This window comes from Echinops telfairi, unplaced genomic scaffold, assembly GCF_000313985.2.
Source record: "Echinops telfairi isolate 266 unplaced genomic scaffold, ASM31398v2 ScPeMD7_7420;HRSCAF=8458, whole genome shotgun sequence".
NCBI lineage: Eukaryota > Metazoa > Chordata > Mammalia > Afrosoricida > Tenrecidae > Echinops > Echinops telfairi.
The window spans coordinates 46,776,470-46,786,765 of record NW_022111320.1 but is presented as its reverse complement, the minus strand read 5'-3'; positions in this window follow the sequence as shown (position 1 = coordinate 46,786,765).

Here is a 10,296-nt window from a genome sequence, read left to right as displayed (position 1 = left end):
AGTTCAGGAAGGATGGGAAGGGAACGGGATAGAACACACAGGCACACACTCTCCTACCCTTCCTCTGGCTGAAGAAGAATGGATGCATTTGTATCATGGTGCTGGAGAAGAATGTTGGAAGCATCGTGGACTGCCAAAAGGACAAACATCTGACTTGGAAGAAGGACAGCCGGGATGCTTCTTACAGGCAGGGATGGGAGATGTTGCCTCATGGACTTTGGCCACGTTGTCAGGAGAGACCACTCCCTGAAGAAGGACATCATGCCTGGTCCAGTAGTGAGGCAGCCACAACGAGGCAGGCCCTCAAAAGTTGGGTTGACACAGTGGCCGCGCTGGCGGGCTCCAACATAAGAACACTTGGGAGGCTGGCACAGGACTGGGCCGTGTTTTGTTCCTTTGTACGTTGGGTTTCTGTGAGTGTGAACCAACTTGTTGGCACCTAACGATAACTCTCCTTCGCCATGAATTCAGGTTTGTACACAAAGCTTTGGTTTCTAGCAGGAAACAAGGCGTTACATTCGTCTGTCTCCTATAAAACAATCTTGTGGCCACTTTGATAGGTTTCTTGCACCTACAAAAAATTCCCAAGGGACTTAGGACACCATTCATCTTCCCTTCCTTAGTCTTTCCCTCCCGGTTTTTAGGTGGAAGTCCCCGTGGCTTTTCTCTCCCCTGTGAGGCTGGATTAGAGAGTAGCTTGGTACATCCAGAGCTTGACTCTTCAAGCCTGTTGAACACAATGCATGAAGTCGTGGAGATCCTCCCAGTGTAAATGCGGACAAGCGTGGGCTGGGTGGGGAACGAGGGCTGAGGAAGAGGTCGGGTAGGAGTGAAACGTCTTTAGGACAGATGCTCTCATTGAAAAGAGGAAGCAGGGCAGGGGACAAAAGGCAGGAAGGTTCAAACCCCGCTACTTCTAGTAAGGTCCCCAAGCTTGTGTTTCAGATCCTTTTGCCTGGTGCAGACCTTTCTGTTGGAGGTGCTTTGGCCTTATTTCTTTCAGAGAAAAACAAATTTGTTCCCAAAAGAACACAGAGAAAGACCAATGCATTATACGGACATAAGCTAGGTCACCTAGCAATTACCAAATCAGTGACTTGAATAGTTCTCCAAAACCCAGACAAATACTGTGTTAGTCAGGGTAGACTAGAGAAACAAATTCATCGAGACACTCATGTGTATGAGAAAGAGCTTTATATACAAGAACGATTGAATATTGAGAAACCATTCCAGCCCCGTCCAGATCAAGTCCATAAGTCCAATATTAGCCCATATGTCTGGTACCAATCTACAAAGTCCTCTTCAGACTCACGAAATACGTGCAATGACGCCAAATGCAGGAAGATCACACGTGAGTAGGTGGGAAGTCTTGTGGATCCAGTTGTGGTGGAAGCATCTCAGTGCTGGCGTGGGTCTCCATGTGACTCCTCCAGCTCCAGGGCTCTCACTGCCATCAGCATAGTTCCATGTGTCTTGTCAGTAGGGAGTCTATCAGGGAGTGAGCGTGTGTCCCACCTCCAATGAGCTATTTATCTCCTTAGCACCTCCAAATGAGGTCATCAAGCTGTGATCTGATTGACAGGCTAAACTCCACCCCTTCACTCTTAAGACTCAACTTGACAACAGATTATGTAACTACCACAAATACAATAGCTAGAGAGGGAGCACTCCGCAGAGATGAGAGCCTAGGATTAGACACACACCACCCAATGCACTTTATTGCATTTACCCCAGTTCAGCACAGTGCGTTGGTCTGCAGTCATCTCATGGCATGCCAATGAAACCTTCTTTCTTCCTTCAGTCCCCTGGAACAGATAGACTGTGGCAGCCGAGCAAGACACTGGCTTTGGGCTTCTCAAAGAAGCCCTTGCTTGAACCTCTCTGAATGCCATGCATGAAAAGATATTATGGACAGCATTTTATCTTACCGAAAGTTTTTCTGATTTTAAAAGTTAAAGGAAATTTTAACAAACCATCTCTCCTGTGCCAGACACTTTATAAAGGTGTCTGATTGAATCCTGATACCAACCCAAGGGAGCTATGACCTTCAGTTTGTCAGTGGAAAAAAGAACACTCAACGAAATTCATTAACTTGCCCCAAAGTCACACAACAAGGCAGGATTTAAGTCCACGTTCCCAAGACTCCACCACCCCTGAGTTTCCACTCAGACAGCATTGCCTCCGTCAGGCAGGGAGTTTGGGTCCTATCAGTTCCGTAGGGCCTTTTTTCTCTGGAGTTAGATCATCTCTCCCAACGAAAGCTACTCTAGTCTTTAGTTGGGAGACGGAAGCAGAGAAAATGAAGAATATTTGATCAGCCGCTGTGTGACATTGGAAATCAGCGGTCCAATAGTAATGATGGCAATGAGTTTTGGGTTTGGAGATCAGAAATCCGCAGTGAATCTCACTAGGCAAAAATCAAGGTGTGAGAACGGGCTGCATTTGTTCAGGAGAAACTAGGAGGTGAATGCTTCTAGGAGACGGCCTGTACTCCTTGGCTTGTGGCCCCATCCATCTTTAAAGCAGCAATAACTGATGGGGTTACATCTCACATCATGTCACTCAGACATGGGCTCTCCTTTTGCTACCCTCCTCCACTTTGAAGGAACCAATAGTTAAGCACTGGACAATGGACTGAAAGAGTTGGGGGGGTCCAACCTACCCGGTGAGGCCTTGGAAGACAGACCTGCTGATAGGCTTTTGAAAGGTCACAGCTCGACAGTGCTATGGAGCAAGCCTATGAGTCAGAGACAATTGGACAGTAACAGATAACAACGATTTACATGGGGTTCCCTGGATCATTCAGAGTACTTCCTCCATCTTGCAACCTGGATCCCACTGTGCTATACTGCTAGGTTCTGGGGAGTAGGATGTAGACATCTTTGGGGCCAGGGTTAAACCTATCACCTGTAGGCATCGCCTAGGGTTCTTGGGAAAATTCAATGACTTTAGGAAGAGCTTTGTGTCGTGTTTATCCTGATATAGGTGCTCTATACAGGTTAGCCTTGTTGTGGTGGTTATTATTAATTTGTGTCTGGGCTGCTGATCGCAAGGTCAGAGGTTTGAAAGCACCCACTGCTTGGAGGAGAAAGATGAAGCTTTCTACTCTTGTAAAGATTGGCAGTCTTGGAAACCCAAAGGGGCAATTCTATGCTGTCCTGTAGGGTCGCTATTTGTCAGAATCAACTGGATGGCAGTGAGTTTGGGTGTCTGGTCTTCCACCTCTCCCTCACCTCCTACCTCCCAGACTACCCGTCATGCTGATTTGAGAGGAATATTTTCAACAAGCCGTCTCATCACAGTTTCTCTTATCATCTTTTACTCTGGTCCCCCTTCTGCTGGCCTACTGTCTTGCATGCACATCTGTTTTCCATGCAAGCTTGTTAACCCCTATTCTCTAATCCAGAGGTAGGGAAGCTTCTTTCTGCCAAGGGCCAGTTTGAGATTTATAACATCATTTGTGGGCCATACTGGTCAAACATATAACTAACTCACCTCTCTAATATGATGGCTGGAACTGCTTCTCTTTGGTGAGGTGTGAGTTATTAACGGTTATTGATGATTTTGCTGGCCTTATTTGGTCTGTGGGCTGGACGTTCCCCATCCCATTTCCCATCTACGTATCCGAGTAGTGATTTTCCCTGTCTATCTTCCACTAGAACAGAAGTGCGTGTATCAAAGTGTGGTCCCAGGACCAGAAACATTGGCATTACCCGAAAGACTGTTAAAAGTAAAATAGATCAAACTCATGGCCATTGAATTGATTCTAACTTATAGTGACCCTATAAGACAGGATAGAATGACCCCTTTGGACTCCTGAGACTGTAAATCTTTATGGGAACAGACAGCCTCATCTTTTCCTCAAGGAACAGTTGGGTGGTTTGAACTGATGACCTGGTGATTGGCAACCCAACATGTATCCCAGTATACCACCAGTGCTCCTTTTGGGAGTCTCTAAGAAGGGCAACCTCTAAACCCTTGCCTCCCACCCTGAACTGGGAGATCAGAATCAGAATCTGCATCTTAACCAAATCCCCAAATAATTCCTAGGTACGTGAAAGTCTGAGAAGAATTGCTCTCAGTTACCTGGCACATAGCCCATGGACTGTAAATATCGTTGCATTAGCAGAGTCCTTCAATGGAGAGACAGAAGAGCTCTTGTGGCACTGTGGGTTGAGCACTGGGCTGCTAACTCTAAAGTCAGTGGTTCAAACTCACTAGCTCCCCTGTAGGAGAAAGACAGATGAAGCTGGCCCCTCCTGGAAAGACGTACTTCCTTAGAAACCCTAAGGAGGAGTTCTACTCTGTCCGACAGGGTCTCTAGGGGTTAGAACCGACTCAGTGGCAATGGGTTTGGTGTTTTGGTTGGGGAAAGATTTTGGTGAGGAAAGATTTTCAGCTCAAGTCCAATGAAGAAGGCACCGTCTCTGTCACCAAGATACCCCACATATCTCTCTCTCCATTCGACCTCAGAGAACTGCAGATTCCCAAGACTCCACCTCTTAGAAAAAGCACTGCAATGGGCTTAAACCTAAGAAACGGAGTAGGATGATGCGGGATCCGGTGGTAGCTTGTTCTGTTGGGTCACTGTGGATTGGAACTGAGTTGATGGCATCTGTCAACAATGCCCTGGAAATAAAATGACCCAAGAAGAGGGAGAAACAAAAGAGGGAGTGTGTGAGGAGAGACCTCTACCCTCAGCAAGCTACAGGGCCTGGCCTCTAAAGAGAAGCATCTTGTGTGGACAAGATCTCATAGGACGAGCTAGGAAAAGGAGCCATGACTGACTAAGAAAACCCAATTGATCACAAGCATCTGATCTGTAAATGGACATGGGACTGGTGCAGGGCTGGGTAGCATTTTGTTATCAGAGTACACCTTGAGTATGCACCCAAGCAGACATGAAACCAGGAGTTCTAACCCAAGAAACAGCACAGATGATGTTGGAATTAAAACAACAGCCTGAGGCTCAGAGAAGTGGACCAGCAGATCTTGAACAACGGAGGAAAAATAGAAATCTGGAGCAATCGAGTCCCAGTGGTTATGGATTTGGGGCAGGTATGTTGAGATGAGAAATTGAAACTGAAGATCAGACCCTTTCTGGTAGATGTATTCTCTACACGATGAGAACAGTAAAGTAAACTGCACACAATTCTCATGCCAGAGTTTAGGCTCAACCAAACAGCCGTAGCTATCATCAGCTAGTTAAACAATACTCACCAGGGCTATTGTCAATCATTTCCTGGGTGGACCCAGGTGGCAGGCACTCAGAGAAACACCCCTTCCTCCACCCCACTGGATTTTCTCTCAGGGTGACTCCATGTTATGTCTGCACCCACTGGATCCAACTCGAATGCATTGCTCCAGTTTTCCAGCTGTAAGTTCACATCTATGCGTCCTTTAAGAGCTGGTCTAAATGTTGCTCTTTTTCAAAGTCTACTTAGATGCCCAATGAGTTGTTTTCTGACGGCCTTTTCTGTCCCTCTGTCTCTGTGAAAACTTCTATTATAACATGAAATCACTTATCGATGGGCTCTTCTTCCCAGATGAATTCTTTTAGGGATGGACTGCATCTGATTTTCCTTTCATCTTTCCACGACCCCACCAGGCACACCAAACCCAACCCAGTCAACCCCACCACCACAGAGTCGAGTCCAATTCATAAGGAACCAACAGGATTTCCAAAGTTGCATACAGGCGTGGAGAGCTTCATCTTTCTCCCATGGATTGGCTGGTAGATATTAGCGGTCCCTATCTGCATGTCTACAAACAAAACCCATAGACATCGAGTTGATTCTGATTGATAACCACCTGATAGGACTAAGGAGAACTAGTGTCCAAGACTGCAAATCTTTATAGGAACAGACAGCCTCAACTTCCTTCTACAGAGCCTCGGGGGTGGGGTGGGGGTGGGGGGGGGCTGGATCCAATAGCTGATGTTGTGTTAGCTGCTCTGTGATGAACCAACCATGCCAACAGGGCTCCTAGCACATAGTAGGCACCTGACAAATGCAGACATCAGTTTCATGACCAGGAGAAGAAGCCCATCCTATCCAGTCCTTAGAAGTCCTTGGTAAAGGGACAGTTGACACACCGTGGGCAGTGCTGGACTTAGTTGCTTAGCTGGGTAAACAGCCTGGGATCGTCTCTGGTTAGTATTTGCTGTCTTTGTGCAGGAGGCCGATCTGCTGAGGAGCCAGTGATTAGAAGAAATATGATGTTCTTGTTACTGGTTGAATGGGTCAAGTTAGACCCTCTCCCTAGTTGCCTGGTTACCAAATGCCTTGTAAAAGCTAATCCCACTATAAAACTCTGGCTTTTCACAGTGATTATTATTAAGACATATTTTGGGATATGATCACTAGAAGGACCTTACCTGGGATAACAATTCAACTACAAGGGAACATACGTTTGTTGGAGAGAATTTGGTTACTTTGAAGATGTACCAACAGCAATGTAGTATTTCTTCTCTTTCGTGTCCTCATCCCCTCCCTTCCTCATCCGCTTGCTTTCTTCTCCAATATTTACTGAGCGCTTATATTTTGATAGCCCCAGTGGCTCAGTGCTCGGCTGCCAAACAAAAGGTTAGTTGTTCGAACCCACCCAGTGGCTCAGAGGCAGAAAAGCCTGGTGATCTGTTTCTGTAAAGATTGCAGCCAAGGTGTGTGTGTGTGTGTGTGTGTGTGTGCACGCGCACATGTTTTACATTCAAGAAAGCCCCATGGGGCAGTTCTACTGTGACATAGGGGGTTTCTATAATTCACGGTCGACCAGATGGCAGTCAGCAGCAACGCTGTGACATTCTGTTTTAAGCACAAGAGAGACAAAGGGAGTAAGTCCATCATCCAATTGTCATGTGTCAAGCGCTTTTCATTGGCAAAAAGACAAGCACGTTCAGAGAGATGGGAATTTGTCAAAATGAATGGAGAGCAGGAATGGGCAGCTGGTGATCACACTGGGCCGGACTAGAGAGCGCCCCCAGAGGAAGAGACTTCATAACCCTTATCATCTGATTGCTGTGAATCAGGACGGTATGGACTGCGCTTCTTGTGGCCCTATCTCTTCAACTGAACATAAGACACGGACCTTGCCCCCAGGCACCGCATCTTTAGAGTAGTATCTTCTCTAGGAATCCAAATTTCCTGCCCCGTCAATCAGGTCACAGCTTGAGGTCCTCATTTGGAGATGCTAAAGGAGATAAATAGCTGGCTGGAGGCAGGACACACGCACTCTTCCTGCCAGACATTCCTGTTGACGAGCCACATGGAGTTAAACTGAGAGAACCAGAGCCCTGAAGCTGGAGGAGCCATGTGTAGACCCACACTAGTGCTGTGATGCTTCTACCACCACTGGATCCACAAGGCTTTCCATCCTCTGGCCTGTGATCTCCCTGCAGTCATCATCATTGCATGTGTTGCATGAGTCTGAAGAGGAATTTGTAGATTGGTTTTGGACATATGGGCTAATATTGGACATACAGATTCCATCTGGACTGGGCTGGGATGTTTTTTTTAATGTACAATTGCTGTTTGATTTAAAGTTCTCTCTTACATACATAAGAGTGTCTCCCTGGATTTGTTTCTCTAGTTAACCCTGACTAACACAACGTCAACGGGTTGTTAGGTTTTGGTTTATTTTTTCCTCTACAGCATGAATGTGAGATGCCAAAGGTATGTGATGTCCGAGAGGATGCGGTTCCTGTCCTCTCTTCGTAAAAGGCACATCATCATGAACAAGACAGACACATGAACACGTAAGCCTCACTGTGGAATAATGATGTTTGAGCTGTCGTAGGACAAGGAGCTGGGAATTGAAAGCGAAGATGCCGGTCTTTCCTGAGAATTTTCACGGAGAAGGAGGCATTTGAAGTGAGTCTTGACGTATGGAGAGTTCTTTAAGTAGATAAGAGGGTGAGATTGACTGCGGGTGTGGGAGGAGGAGTTAGAGGTAGAGGAAGTAGAATAAGAGAAGTATGCCCAGGGGTGTGTGTGTGTTCAGTGGATGTTAAGGTTGGGAAGGAGAGAAGTGGTGTGTGACACAAGGGGAATCCTGTGGTCATGTTGTTAGTTGTGCTTGAATTTGCCCTGGATTCATAGCAACCGCATACAAGACCGAAGGAAATATCGCCCAGTTGTGCATCATTCTCAAAATCAGTTACAGATCTGCCTCTTAGGCTCTATTAGATGACTTTCAGAAGTATATTGTTGTCTGTCACCTTATTGTTGTCAGGCGACAGACACTGAATTAGTTCTGACCAATAATGGACACAATAGAGGGAAACACTGCCTGGTTCTGTGACATCCTCACAATTGTTCTTACATTTGAGCCCATCGATGATGTCTCCATTGCGTCTATCCATCTTGTCAGGAGCTTTCCTCTTTTTCGTTGCCCCTTTACATTACCAAGCACAGATCCTTCTCCAGGGCCCTCCAGGTGTCTGTCCTGTTACTATGTCCAAAGTATGTAAAACGAACTGTTGCCATCCTTACCTCTGAGGAGCATTCTGGCTGTACTTTTTCCAAGACAGATTTGTTTGTTCTTTTGTCAGTCCGTGGGACTTCACTATTCTTCACCAACACCACACTTCAAACACATCACATCTTAGACCGTAGAACTGGTAATAAAATCTATCTCAACCAGTCCCTCCAGGAAAATTCTGTGCCCTACAGGGACTTCATAGGGATTCACACCTGTGATCTACAACATGAAAATTCTGAATCAGGAGCTCTAGGGTGAAGGCCCTTTCCAGGGTGAAGTTCTTCATAACTGGAGCAATAAACAAAGTCTTGATAAATGGATAAACGATTGAAGTTGTCAAGGATTCAACTTTACCTGGATCCGTAGTAAACACTCATAGAGGGTGCAATCAAGGAATCAGGACAGATTGCTTTGGACAAATCCTCTGCACAAGATCCCTTTAACGTGTTAAAGAGCAAAGATGTCACTTTGAGGACCAAGGTGTGCCTGACTGACGCCAGGATAGTTTCAATAATCTCATATGCATGTGAAAACTGGAGCATGAATAAGGAAGATTGGAGAAGAGTTGGTGTATTTGAACTATGGTGTTAAAGAAGAATCTTGAAATTACCATAGACTTCCAGAAGAAGTCTTGGAAGAAGTATAGCGTAATGCTCCTTAGAAGTGTTTTAGTGGGAAAAGATCCTAAATTAAAATATAATTGTGGTCGTTATATAACCTGTTGTCAATTTGAGAGGATTAAGAGTGAAGGGGTGGAGTTTAGCCTATCAATCAGATCGCAGCTTGATGACCTCATTTGGAGGCACTAAGGAGATGAGTAGCTCATTGGAGGTGCAGCACAGACTGACTCCCTGGGAGACATTGCAGCTGACAAGAACTGATAACAAGGATCTACATATAACCCCCTCCCTGGGGGATGGACAACAGAAAACTGGGTGAAGGGAGACGTTGGACAGTGTAAGACATGACAAAATAATGATAATTTATAAATTTTAAAAAAAGACACATGGAGCTTTATGGACTTGATCTGGACTGGGCCAGGATGTTTTCTTAATGTACAATTACCCTTTTACATAAAGCTCTTTCTTATACATATATGAGTATCTCTCTGAATTTGTTTCTCTAGTCTACCCAGGCTAACACAATTTATAGAGACCCATCTAGTAACTCTTAAAGAGGACAAAGACAAGAACAAAAATGAATCATTTGGTTGAAGGAGACCATCAGGAAGAGACCATAAAGGTGTCCAAGGATTCACGACCACATGCCCAAATTATAAAGCACAGGAAATAAAGGAACTTCATCCTAAAATCATGATTGGTGGCAGATAAACTCATCACAGTCACAGTGGGACTTCAGCAGTAGGAAAAGGAACATGATCGGGATACACCCACCACGGTAGATTAGAAGATCTTCCAAGATTGGTTCAAGACCCTCTGACTAAACTAGTCAGGATACGACCTGTACCCATGGACCTGAGTGTCAGAATTTTCATTAAGAATACACCTAGGCAGTGTAGCACCGATGAATCACACAACAGCCCTCTAGTTCTTTTAAAAAAAATCATTTTATTGGGGGCTCATACACCTCTTACCACAATCCATACACTCGTCCATTGTGTTAAGCACATTTGTACATTTGTTGCCCTCATCATTTTCAAAACATTTTCTTTCTACTTGAGCCCTTGGTATCAGCTACTCATTTTCCCCCTCCCTCCCCCACCCTCCATCCCTCATGAACCCTTGATAATTTATAAATTATTATTTTTGAAATCACTTTATTAGGGGCTCATACAACTCTTCTCACAATCCATTTGTA